The sequence below is a fragment of the Ambystoma mexicanum genome, chromosome 5p (assembly GCF_040938575.1).
Source record: "Ambystoma mexicanum isolate Mex_15411 chromosome 5p, UKY_AmexF1_1, whole genome shotgun sequence".
In the NCBI taxonomy this organism is placed as follows: Eukaryota; Metazoa; Chordata; class Amphibia; order Caudata; family Ambystomatidae; genus Ambystoma; species Ambystoma mexicanum.
The window spans coordinates 1,079,044,131-1,079,065,754 of NC_090930.1; positions in this window are offsets into that span (position 1 = coordinate 1,079,044,131).

Sequence of the window (21,624 nt, forward strand, 5' to 3'; positions counted from 1 at the left end):
TTTGCCTGCCAATTGGTTACAAAAGGGAGAAGACCATATGCGGATCAGGCATAGTCCCACCACAAGAGGGGCAGTCCAGCGGGAATGGTTGGTCATATCCCTTCTGCACGAGACCACAAGCATCCTCAACCATGTTTTGGCCTCGTTGGGCCTCATCAGTGAGGACTAGCTCGTGCACGCCACCCTTTTGCTCTATGCCATGCAATTTGAGTAAGTGCTGCCCACCATGGTTTACAATGAATTCCTGCATAGGAATCCCCAGCATTGGTACATCCATGAAACTCCATGCCAGTGCAAATACTGGGGTATTGTGTAAGGCAGCAAGGAAGGTAGCGTAGGTTACATTCCACCCCTCCTCTCTGCCATACAAAACAATGAAAATGGGGCATGATGGGAATCTACTGCACAAAATCCGTTCACAACGATTTTAGGCTTGTCTTGGCCTATTTACTCAGGGCTCACAATGAGCTGCAGTGTGTGCTGTCACTGTCTGAGTTAAGTGTGCCACAAATCAAAAGCAAGTGAGATTTCAACAGCCAAATGTGGGTAAAAGAATGTTAAGTGTGGTAATCCTGCACATACTACAGCAGAAATAACTCCTTCAGATGTTGTTGGGGATGTAAAAGAGTATTGAACGACTTGTTATGGTTGCAAGTCAGACCCTCCAGCTTAAAACGATTTCACTATCATGCAAAATGATGTGGAAAACAGCTGTTTGCAATAAACGATACAAGGGGCTAGGTTCTCAAAAGAGGAGCAGTCCCATTCCACAAAGGACATCTGAGTGGGTGCATCATACATGTGCCCATGAAATGCCCTTTTTCACCCCTTTGCACATTTGTGCCAATCGGGGGTTGTCTTGTACATTAAAAACACATCCCAAATTCACAAACAGGATGCACTTTTAAATGTGCACAAAACTAAGCCAACCTCATTCGCCTGTTTGGAGTAGGGACAGGGTGCGTATATTGCAAGTCTTTCCTGGACCTTTCATGCACATTTTATTTAGTGGGACACTGATGTCTCACTTATATTTCTATTAATCAAACAGGGATAGACAGCTGGCCAGTGCATCATGTGTGCTACAACTGAGCCCACTGGAAATGTGAAGTTCATCTTTTGAATAAGGTGACCTGCTCATTTCTAAACATTAGGAACCTAAATAAAAACAGCACATTATCTACTCTGTTTTTTAATGCCTCATGTCTTGAGCAACTGGACAAAAATCCACATTTTTAAAACATTAAAAAATACACTAAGAGGGTGGCGGAGAGCAGAGTGATGGGCCAGAAGGGGAATGATGGTCAAGAAAGCAGAGGTAGAACAGTTTACAGAAGTGGAAGCGGTAGGCAAGAGAAGAGAGAGGGAGCAGTGGGTCCAAAAGCATAGAGGCAACAGTAGGCCACACAACAGAGAAGGAATCGAGAACCAGAAAGCAGAAGGAGTGCTGGGCTAGAGTGGAAGCTGTGGGCCAGAAAGTAGAAAGGGAACTGTTGGGCGGAAAGAGACAGCAAGCTGTAGATTGAAAGAAAGGATGGGGCAAGAGTGTGATAGAATGGGTGAAAGGTTGTAAGACATAGAAGGTGCATGAAATAATGAAGGACTGTAGAATACAGGAGGAACTGAGGAGCATATCGTGTGAATTGGTAACATTGGTGGGTGCGTGACAGAGACTGGAGAGTTGTGACATGGCAGTCTGACAGGCCACATGAGTATTAACATGACTGGCAGTGTCAGAGGTTTCAAAGTGTACGTTTTGATGGGTCATTGGTGAGTGTGAGGGGTGTTGTGACTGGGTGTATGGGTACTTCGGTGTTTTGGGGAACATAGTATAGGAATATCTTTACCATTAGAACTGATAATGATCAATAACGTTAAAACTATGAAATAAGCATGCAGAATAACCAAAAACTAGCCTCACACACTGCCTCTTGCTTGCATCCTGCCAATCGTACACCCTCTATGTGCTTTGTTATGTCACAAAACTTTCAATTGCATGCCCAGTTTCCTGTTAATAAAGTACGTTTTGTAATCTTCGCTCTGAAGAAAGTTACTTTCTTCGGGGCAAGAGTGCATATGTTCACTGGGGTTCAAATCCTTGTCAAATCGTTCATGCTGACACATGCCTAAAACACATGAAACAAAGTTTTAAAATAATTGCCATCTTTTATTGACACCAGTTGCATAGTAAACATGGCTGTTGAAGAGTGTGGAGAAGAGTAAAACACATCCAGATGATACAGAAGACATTTGCAGGGTTGAACTGGAGACGTGTTTCAAGAACATTTTCTCACAGAGCACAGACAGGATGGCCAGTCAACAGATGAGCACACTGAAAAGCCATTCATAAGTCTGACATTTTATAGCCCCTTCTTACAAAGTGCAACTGTCTCAGGTATATGGTAATCTAATGTAGATTGTGTAGGTTGTGCAGCTATGGCACATACCCCTGTGGTATTCGTTTTCTGATTTTGTATTCTTCATATATCTGGGCGACTGGGTGTTCAACATTGAGTAATATCGGGCCAACTGCTGCCATGTTGGATGCACATTTAAGCACATATGCCAGCTTGGAAAGGATGTTGTACCACTGGAGTGGTGATTCAACGGCCAGTCATAATCATGTCAGAGGATGTGTACTGCCCCAATTAAAGGCATAATGACAAGGCCAATGGAGTGGTTGTGGCACCTACTGTTGTCATGGATACTATTAGCAATACTTTCTGAAGGAAAAGAGTTTTCTGTGCATCTCCTCTGTGAGCCTTGGACTCTGCCGCCCATACACCCAGAGATGCTGCCTGGAATTGGTCTGGGTCATTGTTCTGTGGGTACCACATCAGTGAGGCGGGAACTGGACTCACTGGAATGATATGCGTTTACCTATGGAGCTGATGTCATTACCCAGTGTGCTTTAAATGTGTAGCCTCTGCCTTCTCACGTGTTTTCGGTTAAGGGGTGGACGGTGCCATACTCTTCCTATGGCATATTCTCAATGGATAAAGAGGGTTGTTGTAACCAGTGAATCGTTGGCCAGCATTGTACGCCTTCTGACAGAAACATAGCACAGAATGCACTTGACTCTTTCCACCTTTGCTAGTAAAACCACCTCATGCTCCTTAAAGCAATCCAAGAATCTATAGGTTGATATAAAAGAGAGGGGATCATTTTGCCACCATCCATGTATATTCAGAAAGATCATGATTCCGCCTTGCACTATTTTTAGGCTTAGTGCCTGTTCCTCCTGGTCCCTGCCTTAGATGCTTTGCCACTGTATCCTCCAGCAGACTCTAACCTGCATGCACCTCCTCTTTTCCACCTCCACCACTATTCCTGCATGGTCTGTTTCCCTTTCCACCTCCACTACTGCTCTTACATAAAACCCATCACTTTCATATGCCCATCACTTTCATTGACGGTTAGAGTTTTGAGGATAGTTAGCCTCTTATGACTTGCTGTTATTTCTGTGGGCACAAGTCCTCCCCTCCAAAGACGTTCTCTCTGGGATTTGAATGCAGCCGTGAAGGCAGTTTTACTGGTTGCCTTGAGCTATACCTGATTGTCTTTTAACTGCACGTTTATTAAACTTGCTCAGCAGGATGGCTGCTTTCAAAAATAAAATGGGCATTAAGCCATTATCAAGTATAGGCACGGAGGGTCTAGGAGACTCTGCGACCCTCTCTCCAGTAGCCAACAGAGACCGTGTACTTGAGGTCCTGGCGCTTAGTAAGCATAGAAGATTAAGAGTGCAACATAATCAGAACAAACCCCCAATCTCTAAAATGTCTTCCTCTGAGATATCTATCGCTCCATGCAAGGTATCGGAGTCAACATGGGTCACGGACAGACTCTCTCCGAAGGCAAGCCATCCAGTACATGCACCATTGGTTAGCCCTCTCAGCCCTATGGATGATAGGAGGCCTGTGCTGTCTGTAAATGTACCAGTAGCTACAAGCCCTGAGACACCTTTAATTCTACCGTCCCCTGTTCCTCAAGGGAGGGACATATTAAAACCTGTTCAACCTGAGCATATTGCACCCTCCCAATAGCCTGTGCTTATGGCCAATATTGCCAAAGAGCTTATCCTCTGTAAGGAACCTTTCGATCTTGGTCTCTTGGTGGACCCCTTAAATGATTGGGTATCGGCTCTATGGCCTTCGCAGGTAAACTTGGCCTCTCAGACCCAGTGGCCTCTTGGGGGGGGTCTGCCCCACGCGGGCTCTGAGGGCAAATACTGTCTGTCAAACATCTACACAAAAGAAAATGATTGACCAAGCCATGCAAACAGAGGTATGCACCAATGACACTTTGGGATCCATTGGGCGACCTCTGCTAGACAAGGAAAGAGCAAAACTCTCCAGCGTAGACTCTACACAGGAAATTGATCCACCTTCATCTTCACAGGACCCAAGTGGTGACCCTAAAGTGGCTACTCAGCCCATAGCCATGAATGCCAAACTGAGAAGGATGTCTTCACGCAATCTACAAATAACAAAAAACACAAATGCCATCATTAAGAAACTCAAACCTCTCTGACTTTATAATGGATGAGAGAAACTTTATTATCACGAATATTAAAAAAACTAAAGAAAAGGAGTATAGAGAATCGTTGCGACATAAGATCCTTGCTTGGCTGTGCCAGAGAACGGGCCCAGGTGTTGTCAGACTCAATGACTTACTGATCATTAAAAGTATAGACCTGAGCGACTGGTGCTCACATCCCAATAGTGACTGTATTTTAGTGGGCTGTGGGATGAGCTCCCTACCCGCCTATCTTAGACGCTGCAAATACTTGCCTAAAGGATCATCGAACTGTAATTTAATTCTCTAATTTCGGCTCGTGGTGCTAGCCATTTGTATGAGCGTTTGGTTTATTCTCCTCTACCTTGAGCTTTTTTGTTACTGTTGTATATTTGTATCTTTGTCTTTTGTCATGTCTGCGCCCTCAAGCCTATGGGTTAATAGGTGCGCAATATAAATAATAAACATAAACATAAACATATCCACAACTATTCTTCAATGTTCTTCCTCATTTTCCTCCTCTTCCACCACTTCTGCATGCTCCTCCTCCATTTTCTCCTCCGCCAATCCTGTATGCTACGACTCTCACTGCATGTCCCTGATCCACCCTGATATCCTCCTCATCTTGCTTCTCACCATCATCATCATCATCATCACCATAATTCCCAACATCAGTAGACCAAGCCTACTCATAAACACTGGCCACCACCAGTCCCATCATCATCAACTTCAGTAGCAGCAACATTTGTTGGAGAAAAAGAAAGTTTGTCAATTGTCCATGTCACACCAAAAATGCTATATAACTCTACCTCCGCCTCTCCAACAATTAAGAGGACAACACATGAACCTCCACCTTCTCCTCTCCATCACAATCACTGTACTGCACCTTCAACATCCAACACTGCGATTTGTTTCGTACCCAACAAAGGGTTTTCCCAACAAAATGGTTCCATAGCCAAATAACAAAGGGTTTTTCAAACCATAATACTGTCTCAAACTAAACAGGTTTCACAAAACAGATGATTTCACAAATTAAAGAGACATTAAACAATGTTCTCATACAAAAATAACAAAGGTTTTCCACAACACACAACAAACCCAACACACAATCATGCTCTCTGGCGAGAAAACAAATAGCTGCTTAATCTACCTCACGAAACTCCAGCTCCTGTGCACCAACCCTGCCGCTCCTTGTTTCAAACAAACTCAGATCATAAAGGAAAGAGGAAGCTGCATTTTCCTTTGTAGGCATCCACACGTTCCTTCTCCCTAAGACTTTTCTGAATCCTTGTGTAAGTACCACAATTACATGAGGATATTAAGAACTTGCCTGACTCCTTGTGTGATAACCTATATTCTTGGGTGGGCTCCAGTTCACCCACAGGCTCACTGAATGCAGCCAAGTCCAGTAGTGGAGCCAGCAGGGAGGGTTCTTGGGAGATTCACCCAGGCATACAAAGAATCTTGCAGTTAACAGGCTGTTAAATCTCTTAACTGCTGCATGGATTATCTTCTCCACCTTAGTACCCACAATTATAGTGTGTGTGACATGGGCATGCATGTCCTTTAAAATCTACAAGGATTTCCTAGGACATGGATGAATAGAAGTCTGCTTCTCAACTATATACTGAGCAACTTTTTAAATAACTCATCAGAAAATGATGTCCTGCACGTTGCAATGCTTCCCTCCTCAGTCTGCTTGAGTGCCTCATGTTCTCTTGGGTATGCTAGGGTACAGTGTGGAGTCAGTTCCCAAGGGGATGGTTGCTTAAAGCAGGCAATACGTCAGCACTTTTCTATTAACGTTCACACATATCGCGCAATACAGTACCAGAATATGGTGATGATAAAAGAAACACTTTGCCAATCATCCCCATCCATATGGATCAGGAACTGTATTTTAATATATGAGTAATAAAGAAAGCCTGAGTGGGCTTGGGGGGGAGGGGACACTGCAAAGAAGCAGATGATCAGCAGATGCTAGGTAGATACGGAAACTGCTGGAGTAGTACACGTCAAAAAAGATGAAAGCCAGGCTACTGTCGCATTACAGATACTATGGGCCTCATCACGACTTCAGCGGTAACGCAGCGGTTTTCCCATTGGACATAAATAGTGCTAACGCCAAGGCCCCCGGCGGATAATCCGCCAAATCACGAGTTATCGTGCACGCACCCTGGTCCGTGGCGTTATCACAAATAGTGCGAACCCTTAAATCCGATGGACCGTGCGCTACCGCCATATCGCGCTAATAGCGCGCAGGAAAAACGCGTCACCGCCGGAACGAGAAACAAAGCGGCGGCCATCGGGGAAATCACAATCCGTCAGACATCACAGCCCCTGGAAGCCATCCACGCCATCTGACACCAAAACATGTCACAAGAGCGCACTAGGGGCAAGACTGCCCTGTACAGAGTGAGCAAGCCCAAATTCAGTGACCAGGAGCCAGCTGTACTGGTGGAGGAGGCTGAGACCCATCATGGGGAGCTGCAGCAGCGCAAAACCAGTGGGCAGCGCAGAGCACAAATTTGGTACACCATCAGCCAAAGGGTCACTGCTGTGGGGCCCGTGCCCCGGAATGGGGAGGATTGCTGCAAGCGCCTGAATGACCTGCGCATGTGAGTCAGCGGCATCCTGTCACAGCACAGGATTGCAAGCAGGGGCAGTGGAGGAGGGCCACCACCACCCCCACCCGAACTCACACCTTGGGAGGAGTAAATGAGTGCCCTGATAGATGTTGGCACCATCGAGGGAATCGATGGAGCGGAGGCAGGCATTGGTATCGATCCAACTGCAGGTGAGTCCCACCCCCGAATGCGTGCAGCTGAAAGTACCACACATGCAGACCCTGATTGAATGAATGCGAGGAAATGTGTGTGAGGAACTGCATACACCCATAAGTGAGGCCTACATGCATTGAACCGTAGTGCTGCCTAGACGACCCTGCACGTGCAGTCCATGAAAGACAGGCGCAGGGGATAGACATCCATAGCCATGGGACAGCTTCGTAGAGTTTGAGTGTGCATGAATACACCCCCAAAACCCTGAGCGCAGTGCACCCCAACCACGCATGCAATCTTGTCACTCTGACATTTCCATGCAGTGTACCTCAATACCCACTCACAACAATCACCACATGGCGACTGAACAGAATACAAGTTGAATGCGTGATTGATACTGGGCCTCATCACGACTTGGGCGGTAACGCCTGCGCTATTAGCGCCGGTGCTATCTGCCCTACCGCCGAACTCCCCGGCGCTAATAGCGCCGGATCACGAGTTCGGCGGTAATGTTAATCCCCATTCCCCATTGAGCCCATTCGGGAATGCCCCATTCCCCATTGGGCTCAATGGGGAAATTTCACGCTAATACCGCCGGCGGATTTCCCGCCGGCGGTATGAGCGCGAATTTTCAGTGGATTTCCCCTCAGCTCAGAGCTAGGGCGAAATCTGCCGAAGTCCTGATTTGGCGGACCCTTAAATCCAGCGGTATTAGCGCTACCGCCGGATTTAAGCGTTACCGCGAAGTCGTGATCAGGCCCACTGTCTACAATCCCACTTGTTGGCATGAACTGCATCACACAAATATAGGTAGCATTGAACTCAAACCACACCCTATGTACCCCACAGGCACACGTCAAACCCAACAGGACGAGGATGATGGGGAGGAGGCCACACCAACACAACGCCCACGGCAGCAAGCCTCCACCAGCACCACCACGCCACATAGAGGCCGCACGGAAGGGAGACGACCCAGGCCACCCCCCATTTCACCCCAACACAGCCCTACAAGACGGCAGCAGCACCCACATGGCTGCAGGGAGGCCACCGCCAGATCGCCCCAAGCCACCAGACACAGCCCCGATGCAGAGGGACTGAGCTGTGGATCGGAGCCCGACGTGGGAGTTACGCCTCCACGTGCTCATCATGCAGGACGACAGCATTCACCGAGAAGCAGTGACGCAGAAGGGATGGTCACACCACAGTGAACCCCAAGGTATGGCACACAGCAAGTAGAAAGCCCACATGTGCCTGTGCGTCGTGTCCGCACACCACAGCCGGACGAGGACACGCCATCATATGGCAGCCCAGAAGACCGGCACTCAGAGCGTGGCAGCCCAATCCAAACCGACGTCATGTCCCCATGCAGCCCCCCCCCCGACAGCGCACAAGTCGCAGGCCAGCACATTACACACCAGGGGTGCCCTTCGTCACAGGGGCAGCAGTGATGGGTCGACTCGACATTATTGAGGCCAAACAGGCCAGGGTGGAATCAATGGCCAAGGTGCAGAGCCGGCACATCAAGGCTGTCAGTGCATCTATACGGCATGGATGCAAATACATAGCGCGTGACAATGCGCGCACACGCAGAGTCATAGAACAATGTACCGCTGCCCTGACAGGGTTTGGACAACAAGTGAGAGAGTTGAGCGAGGCAGTGTCAGCACTTGCTGAGCAAACAAGGGAGGGAAACAACCTCATGCGACAGTACATGCAGGCCGCCGCTTTAGTCCCTTCAACAGCAACCACACCCACGGAGGGTTCCCTCGAGCCATCTCCTAGGCGCCGGTCTATGCGCCACCTGAGGGCACGCACATCAGAGGAGCCTGGAAAAGGAAAGCGCCCACGACCATCCTAGTGGTGCATGGCATCGTTGTTGATGCCCTGATAAGAAACATGCACCTATCTGCACTGTTGAGGGTAGTTCACTGGGGGGAGGGGGAGATTGTGTGCTGAGTGTTCACTGGAGGGAGGGGGGATTGTGTGCTGGGTGTTGACTGGGGGAGGGGGGTTTGTTGGACTGAAAATAAATCACGTTTAAAAAATCACAAGGCACGGACAGTAGTGATTGTTGACAAGTTCAATTTAATGTTGAAGTGACATCTGTTCAATTTACCCATCACCCCTGTCAGAATCAATCAATCCCTGTCTGGCCAACCTCCCCTCCCTCAGGCCAAACCTTTGTGCATGTGCAACACCTTCTGGCACGTCATCACCCTCACTCCCATCCTCAGGTGGCTGCACATGAGCATCAGGGGGCAGTGTCACGTTTCTGCGACAGCAGATGTTGTGCAGCATGGCACATGTCAGTACAATTTTTCCAACTTTTTCTGGTGCATACATCATTGCCCCTCCCGTGCGGTCGAGGCACCGGAAGCGTGCCTTCAGCAGTCCAAATGCCCTCTCCACGCAGATCCATGTACAAGCATGGGCAAGGTTGTATGCCCGCTCTGCTGCCGTGTGTGGATGACGCACAGGGGTCATGAGCCACGTGTTGTCGGGGGGGATTCTGCCGGGGTCGGCCGGGCCGTCCGCAGACCTCCGGGCAGGGAGGCCCCAACTCCTCCCGTGTATATCTCGGATCGAGACAGAGTATGAGGCACACACAAGGAGCAAGGCAACTTCTGTCGTTTATTATGCAAACGGCAGGGATGGGTCAAGGAGCGTACGCGTTCGTCCTGACACACACACAATAGTGGGGCTCGCAGGCCCTTTTTACTACATTATGACGCGCTACTTGCGTCATTCCAAAAAGTTACCAAAAGAACCTATCGCCACTCTTGATTGGTTGCTCGAGTGGTGGGGTTAGTATAGTACGCATATAGAGAATGATATTAGTGGTTAAGATGTAGTCAGGTGGTATATCTGGGTTGTCCCTACAATTAGATACATAAGAATTGTTACATGAAGACCCCTGAGGATTGGCTAACGTTACTGACGTCTGAGATAAGAACCTCATGTTCTGATTGGTGCATCCGTGAGCTCCCCAGCCTGGGACCACCGTTGTTCCCAGCACACGGTGCACCTGTGGTTGCAACAGTGTTTCAGTATGGGTACGTGCAGGCAATGTGAGGATTTATTCATAGGTGGGAGACTGACCGTTCCCACTGTAGCAGGTGTCCATTGAGCCTTTCAAGTGTGTCGGCCTGCGTCTCGTAGCGAGGTACCCAGACGCCTTTTCTCTCCTGGGTTTTGGCATCTCGTCAGGTTCGGCTTGGTCACGTGGGGAGGGACCGTGTTTGAGGCATAATTCTGCACAATTAATATTGTTTTTCCACTGTATGTCTGGTTTAATTTGCAGATATGATTTTAACATTGGTACGTGGAGTGCGAGGTTGCAACATCGTGCCTTTGAAGATTTGTTTCTTGACTGTGGGTTTGCAACATTACGACCTTGGCTGGTTGCTCCACTGGGTTCTTTCTGCAGGCTCAGCAACCTGACTTTTGCTTTGTTAATGTCCACGGGAACTCTTGCTTGAGGCCTACTTGGGCCTGGTGCACGAGTAATCCATTTAGTGCATGGATGCTTTAGGTTATAGTGGCATACAGTTTCATGGCCAGTATCGTGTTTCCATTATATCTCTCATGATGGTAACGGGTTTCAAGAGAAGCGTGAGCAAGCGTTATAAATGAGCTCATGGTGCGTCTTGCGTTTCTGCATTCTGAAAGCCTATGTAAAAATAATAAAGATGCACGTCCGTGAATAAGCCTGTCGCCTACGTCAGAGCACTGAGTATGTTCTTCGTGTAGATTGGTGTGGAAATGTTCAGCGTGTATAATAGTTCAGCGGTGCTTCCCGTTATCTAGGTCGTCATGGCATCTCTAACGATGTGTAGATTTCAGTCTAGTTGGTCCGTGCCGCAGGTGTCGGCATGGCCAGTGCGGGCTGTTGGGCAGGCAGATGGACACATCCGTATGTTTCTGTACCAGGGTATTTGGTCATCTGGTAAATGGGCAAACTCTTCTCGTGGCGGGTGTCTGGGCCGCGACCCTCTAGGCCAAGCGCGAGAGGTGAAGGACGGGAGTCTGGTTTTCCATTCTCCCACTTCAGTCCCCCCTCTGGTCGACTTGTCGACCACAAACATATCCTTCTCGTTATCTCCTCTTACTCTCCATATCTTGGTTATCCCTCCGAGATGTCCATAATGGTTTACGTGATCTTCAAATGACCAATACATGTATTCGCATGTTCCTCCAGGAGTACAGTACACCCATCTTCCTATGTAGCTCCTAGGGTTCCTTGGGTTCTCGATCTTCACTGATGGTGGGTCTAGATGATTGGCGATGATTTGGGTGCGCAACTTCTCCCTTTCGTGTATTATCACACCTGTGTGCTGGCCGTCATCCGCTGGCATCAAGGGGTGCATTCCCACCATTTCCAGCAACTCATCAGTTGAGCGCGCCTTCCGGGCTTTCCAAAATCTAATTATTATCAGTGCAGCTCCAGCCAAAATAGCACATCCCACTATTATTTTCAGTCCATCTGACAGCCAAGATGGCATCCATGACCATAATAGTGAAAACCAGCTTTTATCCTTGTTTACGCCGTTACTTTCGTCCATCATTTTGGAGTGCATCTGGGCCAATTGTGAAACTGCTTCTGTTAGCGTACCATTGTCGGCATCGTTGGCAGGTATGAACGTGCAGCATGATTGTCCTATCTTTGCACAAACTCCTCCTTCCATTGCTGTGAGAAGGTCCAATACATATCTGTTCTGTAGTGCTACCATCCTTACAGCTCGCAGCTCCTCTTTAATTGCGTTAAACCCATTTACTGTCGAATTTATGGTCATCATTAGTTCCCATCTGGTTATTTGCAGCCATTTTGCGTTTGCGTATGCCTGCAGTCCCGGATGTATTATTGAGGAGAAGAACATTGCTGCTCTGCTGAATAGTCTGTGTTCTGGCGGTATTGAGGTTAGTTCCGTTTCCGACCTTCCCCACAGATAATTTCCTGTTAATGGCTCTCCTTGTCTTTTTCTCCTGTTTAGGACAGTATCATTGCTGTTGGTCCTGTTTTCTTGCTCCTTCTGGAGTGGTGCAGATCTCTTTCTTCTCCTGTCTCCTTCATCCATTTTCGGAAATTTCGCCACATCGACATGCTTCTTAGGTACCACTAGTGATGGTACATTGACGTGTACCATTGTGCACACACCACTCCACAGGGGAGGCAGTGTATGATATGCCTTTTCTCCGCAGGCCCAATAATGGTCCATTATTACTGCTGTTCCCGCTCCCCCCTCAGGTAACTCCATCACACTTGCACAATTGGTGTTATATCCCACGTCCACCTCTCCTTTATGCTGGTAACATACTTTGGGCGCAGTCAATGGTAATATAGTTATCGGGTCTTCATCTTCTTCTACCCACGTGAGCATTGGTACATACTTGATCCATGTCGTCCAACATCGATGATTGTGTGTCTCGATGGTTGAGATAGTTTCTTTTGTTACCATGTTGCTGCCAACCACTCCTATCTCCCAGCTGGTACCCAGGAACACCTTTCCTGTTATCGTCAGTAATGGCCTCTCCCAGCATCCTTGTTTACCCGGAACTTCCGTGGCGTACCAATCACATGGTAGATACTGCAGTGTTACCTTCTTTGTTTCTCCTTTTTCAGGGCCACTTGTTATGTATCTGAATGCTTCAGCATGTAAACTGGTCTTGTGATAACTCAGATAGGTCTTGAGGAAGTTGTTTTCATATGGGTATGAGTCTCGTGTTTTCCATGTCATGTGCACTACTGTTCCTTGGAATCTTCCTTTCGTTTGGAACAGGGCCAAATATATTATGCACTGTGCTGTTTTTTCATCTATTTCTGTGGCAACAAATGTTCGTGAAGCGCTCATGGCGTATGGTATTAATGAGCAAACGTAACAGCTATCCTCAGTTGTCTGCTTACCAATGCGGGTCATGTGCTGGTACCATATGTTGTTTGTGACGTGTGCTGAATCTTGTACATAATTATCAATACCTTTATTGTCTGAGTATGTGCTGCGTTTAACTTTATTTCGCTTTTGTTCATTGTTACTGTTACCACCTGACGTAACACCTGTTGCAGCAGGGAGGTGGGGTACATTAGGTTTGGGTGCAGCAAAAAAACTCATAGCATAGCTGTACTGCCATACAGAGGCAGCCAAAACTCCGGTGATCATAAAAATCCCTATTATTTTTATTACATATGCTAACCTCACCGACATTTTTGCTCTTACCTTGCTGCAGTCCTGGCAGCGTATTCTTGCGACGTTAAAGTTGCCCGCCTAAAAATTCTCAAAAGGTGCTTGTTATTAAATGTTAGTTTTGTTTCATTAAGCTCTCCCTATCAAATAGTCATTCAGTGCCCAGGTGAAGAGTTGCTCCCATGCTACTCTAAGTGATCGGTCTCTCAAGACCGGCAAGTATGGGCGGAGGTGGGGCATGTAATTTTCTATGGCCAGGAGGAAGGCCGTGTAGTATACACGTACCCTTTTCTTTTTTAAGTATGTTGGCCTTTTTATTTCGTATACAAATTGGTGTGACAATTCTTCTGGGTAACTATCGTCTGGCAGCACCATCTACGCCTGCACACTGAATTTGTTAGATAACTTTTCTTAACAATACAATATTACGCAGCTCCTGTATGTGCGAGAGAAAAAGAGAACATTCACGTGTTTACATGTGTATTGGTGCAAGCGAAGTCCTTAGTTTTTATTACAATTGTATTTAGTAGTCAATGGGGGGGGGTTTGCTCAGATGGCGGGAGCAGTTTTACTCTTTGAACGTGTGACCATGGGGTGGGCAGTGTGGGGATCACCCCCTTCTTCGTCCGTTATTCTCTCCGAGGGAACAATTGGGTCGTTGTCTGTGGTTGTGTTTTCTTCCGCTGCCGGGGATGTTGTTGGCGTTTTTCCGATGGACCTGTCGTTGGCGCTGGGGCGGGTCTGCAGTTTGTAGATTTTTACATCATGCAGGTGGTTCCACGCACGCTTATCCTTTAGTTTTACTGCTCTTGTTGATACGTCCTCTACTAAATGGGGGCCAGTGAACCTCTGCTGGTTCCACCTTCTATTAAAATTTCGAAGTAGTACGTGGTCACCTTTGGCAAGTTGGCACAAGTTCTCCTTTCCCAATTCTGTATTTTCGTCTATTTCTTGGTTGCTGGTGGACCCGCCCCGTGTGCGCTCGAGCTGTTGAGACACAAACACAACGCTAGTAATCAAAGAAGACACATATTGATACATTTCATCACCTAACACATTCGCAGAACTTTCTTGGTCGGTGAATGCCCTTGACGTTGGTGTTAGGGGAAGGCGCATTTGGCGTCCAGTAACCACCTCGTGTGGGGTGAGGTGGTGGTCGGACCCTGGCCTGTTTCTAAGTTCGAACAGTGCTAACGGAAGGCAATACAACCAACTTTTCTTTGTTGTTTGCTGTATTTTAGCAATTGCCTCCTTCAATAGGCCATTCAGGCGTTCACATACACCATTGGCCTGTGGGTGGTACGCACATGCAAATTTGTGTTTAATGTTCAGTAGGGATGTGATATGCTGGAACATTTCATTTGCGAAATGGGGTCCGTTGTCTGATCTTAACACCTCGCACACTCCCCACCTGGGGAATACCTCCCTTACTATAAATTTGGCTGCTCTAAACGCATCAGGGTGTGAACAGGGCCCTGCTTCGATCCACCTAGAAAATGGGCATACTACTACTATCATGTATCTATTGCCTTGACAAATGTTGATCATATCAACATAGTCAATGTGGAGGTGCCGAAAAGGTCCTTCTGGTCGGGGTATGGTACCTCTTATCACCTTTAAAGTATGACCGGCCGTGAACTGTTGACATGTAAGGCAATTGCTGATAAAATTTGACACATGGGATGTTAACTCGGGACAGAACCAATCTTCTCTAATTCGTGCTGCTATTATTTCTTTGCCTGTATGGGCAGGGTGATGTAATTGGTTCAAGGCGGTATTTAACAATGCCAATGGTATTACAACTTTCCCAGTGCCACCCTGGCGCCATAGTGCGTCGGTTGGTGACATTGTGCATCCTCTTTTCACCCATACTTCTTTTTCGGCCATTGGTGCAGCCGCTTGTAATTCCATAATCTGGGTGGCTGGGAGATGGGTGTACCCTTCTTTTATTAACATCTCCCTCGCTATTCCCCTCCCTCTCCCTCTCTGTGAGTCTGTGGGGTTCCATATCTCACCAAAATATGCAGCATATTTTGCATGTGCGTCTGCTGCTGCATTTCCTTTTGATATATAGTCTTCTCCATTGGTGTGTGCTGTGCATTTTACTAGGGCTAGTTCTTGGGGATCGTTTATTACTTCAATTAGTTCAGCCAACAAGAGGGCATGTTGTACTGGAGTGCCGTCAGCTCTCCTAAACCCTCTTCTTCTCCACTTTGATAGCCCTGAGTGGACAGTGGATGTAACATATGCACTGTCGGAATATATAGTAACTTTTTTATCAAAACTTTCCTTTAGTGCCAATATGAGTGCAACCAGTTCCGCCGCTTGAGCAGAGTAATGCTGTGGTAATTGTACACACTTAATAGCCACACACACTGGCGCTTCCATCATTTGTACTACTGCTGCCCCAGTCCTCCTTATCCCGTCTCCTTGATCAATAGTTGATGACCCATCAATAAACAAAAGCTCACCTCCCTCTAGTGCGTTTTCTTCAACTTTCCTAGTACATGAGTACATCTCAGTTACTTGGGTGCAGTCGTGGGCGTAATCTCCCTCTTCAATTACTTCTGCTAGGAACCTTGCAGGGTTAACCGTGCTACATCTAACAATTGCCAGTTCAGCTTTGGACAAAATAATCTCATAACCTGTCGCCCTCTGTGTCGTCAGTGTGGACTTAGGTTTATTCAATATCGCAAATAGTGCATGTTCTACAAATAGTGTAGTTGGACACCCCATAGTTATTGATGATGCTTTTTCTACTGCAAATGCAGCTGCAGCAAGACCTTGTTCGCAAGAGAATTGTCCTAACATTATTGGATCTAAGTGACCGCTGTAAAATGCTACTGGTTTATAGCCCATGCTAGTCTTTTGGGCCAATACTGCTTTCATTACTGCTGAGTCGCAATGTGAAAATATAAAAAATCGTCGCTCATAGTCTGGGGATGCTAGTACTGGAGCAGTTGATATTGCTTCTTTTAATTCATCAAATGCCTCCTTCATTTCCATAGTCCATCCCAACTTTTTCTCCCCTTTATTTGCTTCCTTCAAACCCTCAAGCAGGGGTCCTATGTAAGAGCTGTAATCAAATACCCATGCTCTACAGTAGTTGCACAGTCCCAGAAATTGCTGCAGTTCTCTTACAGTCTGTGGCACGGGAGTGCCTGATATTGCCTGTGCTCTTTGTGGTGCAATCCTTCTTCCATATTGTGATATCAGTTGGCCAATGTAAAGTACCTGTTCCTGACAGTATTGTATCTTTTCCATGTCTACCTTGTACCCCTTTTCAGCCAATATCGTCAACATTTTTAATGAGTCCTCTCTACATTTATCTTCATTTGTACTGCAAATTATTATGTCATCCACATACTGTAACACTGTGCTTTCCAACTCAACGTTACCCAAATCCATCTGTATTACCCTATTGAAAATTGAAGGTGATTCACAATATCCCTGTGGTAATCTGGTATGTTTCCACTTCCTATTTCGGTAAGTGAAGCTTGTCAAGTCTTGTGAGTCTGGGTGTAATGGTATTGAGAAAAAAGCATTTTTAAGGTCAATCACTGTAAACCGTGATGCTTCTGCTGGAATGCCACACAAAATTGTGGCCGGGTTTGCTGTTACTGGATACTCTGCTTCTACTATGTTGTTCAACGGTCTGAGGTCCTGTATGAACCGCCAAGACCCTCCTTTAGCCTTGCGCACCGGGTACACAGCTGTGTTGCATGGGGATTCTGAGGGGACCAATATGCCATTGTTTATAAGGGCTGTTATGGTTTCGTATATGCCCTCATCTGCCTCTCTTGACAATGGGTATTGTTTCACTCTTGGTAGTATGGCACCCTTTTTTAATTTTATCCTTACACCCCCTATGCTTTTAATGCATCCTACATCATAAGGGCTAATAGTCCATAATGATTTTGGCACCTTTGACATATCTTCTTTAAAAAATGGGACTGGTGTGCCAGCGGGTGCCTCAAGTGCCATTGCAATTTTCTGTGCCACTTGTTTGTGAGCCACTGTTAGCCACATTTCTACACTCATCATAAACACCATTTCATTTTCCTCCTTTTCTTCTGAAAACAACTCTTCATCTGACACCTGGGTCAGCCTACATCCTTCTGCTAGTGCTATCACCGCCCTCCATGCTCTCCCTTCTTTATCTTGGGCGTGCACAGCAACATAATCAGCTGTTGCAATAATGCTCTCAATGTCCACTGCAATGACCTTCCCTTCCAGTTCATTAGCTGGTGTTTCTGGTCGGAATAGATAGGCTGCTGGTCTCCTCCATATTTTCCCTCCTATCCCTGGCATCCATGCAAATGCCATGTCTGTTCCGTACTGGAATAGCTCGCCGTCTACCGGCTCCGCCCTGATCGCTATCTGTCCACAGTATGCTTGCAAAATCTGTCGTGCTGCAAGCATGTTAATCCCTGGAGTAGAGCAAATTATGCCATCCTCTGTAAAGGAGATCGTCATATTTAATCTGTTCATTATGTCCCTCCCCAGTATGTTTACTGGTGAGGCACTATAATACAAAAGTGGTACTGACAGATCGTAATCTCCAATAGATAGCGGAACGTTATCAGTAAATGGAACCAACCCTTTAGCCCCAGAAAACCCTTGTGTGTTCATGGCTTCGCCTGACATCTTAAACTTACCTTCCCTTATGCAAGACCGGGTTGCCCCGGTGTCAACAAGGAATGATAATTTTTTGTCACCTATCGTTACCTCTATGCGTGGCTCCTCCGCACTATTAGGTGTTACTGACAGGATGGGACACACCAAGGCCGTCTGTGGGCTGTCCTATTGGGGGTACAATGACTGGCCATTCCCTGTGTAAGGGTTGTGCCCCAACACCGTCACCCCACCCAATTGCGTTCGTTCAGGTTGTGGTGGTGGTTGTATTAACGCTGCACCAGTTACTTGTGGCAGGTATTGTTTTATTTGTTGTTGTGGTAGGGAATAGTGTTGGTCACTCCCTTGTGGTGACATCTGCTGTGGTTGTATGCCCTGCTGTTCTTGTGATGTCCTATGTTGTGCTTGTTCGTTCCATGCTGGTGTTCCTGGCCTGACCCTGCATGTACGTGACATGTGTCCTAATAGTCCGCAGCTCCAACACACGGGTGGTTCCCTGTTTTGCCATGGGAAGTTCCCTGTGTTGTCCTGGTATACTGGTTGCCCTGTCTGGTAGTTATTTCTGAGTCCCCCAGCCTGTTGTTGGGTATTATATCCGTATCCTCTTCCCCTCATAAACCCTCCTCTCCCTCTATTATAATTATAATACCCAGCTCCTTGCATTGGGTACCCTCCTCCCATGTTCTGTGCGTGTGATTGCAGAGGCAGCACTTGCTCTATTACCTCTTGTGGAGGCGCTATTTGAGCTGGATTTTGTGCAGCCACTACTTGCGTTGGGCTTTGGGCCATTGGTGTTGGCGCAGTTATTAGTGCCCCTTCCATGGTATATTTAGTAAGTTTTTTCTGTACTAATTTGGCCTCTTCTGTTTTCCTGTCCTCTTCCTTTTGTTTCATTTTTCCTTGCCATGTTCTACAGTGATGTACTATAGTCAGTTGTATTTCCGGCCATGGTTTTGCTTCCATCCCCACTACTTTCTTTAATTGTCTCTGAACTCCTTCTGGGAGCCCTTGTACTAGTATATGATAAAATATGGCTGGTGTTTTGTCCCATTGTTCTCTAGTTTCCATGCGCCACTTCTCTTGAATATCCTGGATATAATCAACAGGATCCTCGTTCTCACCCATCTTACGGGAAGTAATGGCTCCTATGTCTGATGTGTCTGGGTACTGCACTCTTAGTGCCTGCCATAGCGCATGTCTGCAGTTTGCAAATGGTGCCCCGTCATGCGATGTGTTTGTTATTGTTACCCCATGGAATCCCGCTCTTTTCCAAATGTCATCCGCTCTATCCCCTAATATTGATATTAACAGGCCCTTAACATCTCCCACTGCTAGTTTCTGTCCTGCGGTGTGTTTTTCCATTTCATATATCCATTTACCCGCACCTCCACTTAATGATGGGAGCCTACATTTTATGTTTTCCTTATCCGTATGTTTCCAAGGTACATATTGTGGTCTAACCCCTCCTCTCTCCAGCAGTGGCATTACATTCTGTCTTGTGTCATCCTTTATGCTCCATGATGTTAACTCTTCACACCCCTCCTCTTCCCCCATTCCTTTTACTACTTCAAATCCTTCCTTACTACCTCTTCTCCTACCTCCCTCTTCTTCCTTTCCCCTTTTTTCATCCTTTCCTGTGTTCAATATTGTCACGTCTGTTTGCCTGTCTTGCCTGCGACTAGGGAGGTCCCTAAGCCGACATGCATAAGGTGTAACTTCGTCCATGAAGGGTGCGAGCTTTATTCTGTGCAGAGAGCGTGCAGTTGTTGAACATGTGGGGTGTGGCGTTAGAGAGCGTGATGGTGATGTGGGTGGCGTGTGTTGGTTGGTGAGCGTCGGTGGCGTGTGTTCGTTAGTTTGTGTTTCTCCCATTCTTTTCACTTCCTCCTTACTTCTCTCCAGCTCCTCCCATCTTCTACTCACCCATGGCGAATCTATGTTTGTTCTAGTGAGGTATAGCTTATCTAAGCTTTCCCTTTCACTCTTCCTTCCATCCTCACTACAAAAATCATTCATAAATTGCGCCCCCCACTCTGCCTTTTTTCCTTTTATTGTTACAGTTTTTAAGTCTATTAGGTCTCCCTCTTCCTTTCCGTTGTTACCACCTGTTCCCCTTAGTGCTGACGTTGTTGCTACCTCTCTATTTTTATATACTTCTCCCCATCTTTCACTCTCCCTCTTACTCTCTTCTATCTCCCCTTCACTCCTCTCCTCCATCTCCCTACTATTTTCCTCTCTTTTCCTTTTTAATTCCTCCATTACTTCGTTGCTCATCTGTTCCAATATCCTTTCATCCTCTCTCCTCCTTTCCCATTTCACCCTTTCTCTTTCTACTATACTCTCTATTACCTTCCCCTCTTCATATTTTTTAGCTGTCTCTGATATTATCCTCCTCCTCCATATTTCCATTTCTTTTTCATTTTCTTCTTCTTCCTTCTTCTTCTCCCTCATCACTACTCTTGATACCCTTTCTGCTGCTGCTTTTACCCTTACAGCTTCCCTCTTTCTCTCCTCACTTTGCTCCCTTAATTTTTCCAATTCGTCCTTACCTTCTTTCCTTTTCCTCACTCTCTCTCTTTCCTCCCCCTCAAGTTGTTTTATCAGTTCATTCTGCTCATCCCTTAGTTTAGCTAATCTTTCCTCCAAAATCTCTTCCTTCTGCCGTAGCAGCTCCTCTCCCCTCATTTCACTCTCTCTTTCACTATCCTCGTTTGTTCTCTTTACCGCCTCCCTTTCCTCTCCAGTTAGTGATCCTCGTAATTTCAACAATATCTGTGCAGCTACCCACTCATCGTTTCCTATCTCTACAGTCTGCTCTTCTCTCCTCCCGTCCCCCATTGGTATCTTTCCATGAGCCACATATGGTGGAGGGCTGTATGCCGGGTTTGAGTATCCTTCAGCCGCCCTTAACTGTCCTTTTATTTCTCCTAATTCTCTTAAAGGGTACAACCCTCCTCCCTCTGTTTTCACTCCCGGTGTTAAGGGTATCTCATTGCTCGGTTCCTGTTTTATGTCAGCTAATTTATCAACCTTTCCTCCACCCAGTTTTTCATTCCCCATATTCTTTGTTCCTTCACTCTCCTTTTCCCCATCCGTTCCTTCTTTCTTAATCTCCTTTTCTTCCGGTGTTTCCCCCATAGTGAACATTCCATTTGGTCCTGGTCTAGACCCCTGGAACATCCTCCATAAGTTAAACACCTCCACATGGTTTGCCAACTTCTTCCCCTTGTATGTATTGTGCAGATGGTTTAATAGTGAATGTTGGGCATATGGGTCAAAGCTACCATTAGGCGGCCATGGTGTCAACATTTTGTTGTCCGTCCCCTGGGTCCACTCTATGCTGTACTTAATTAACTTCTCCCTATGTGGTGGCAGTGTGGTGCATATATGTTGTAGTGGGGTAGTGAGGGTATTCCCCCACCCTCCCAACCCTCTCCCGTATGACATACTAGCGCACCCTTTCTTACCCTTCCCCTTGCTACCAGTTTGCAACATACAACCTTTTATTGCTT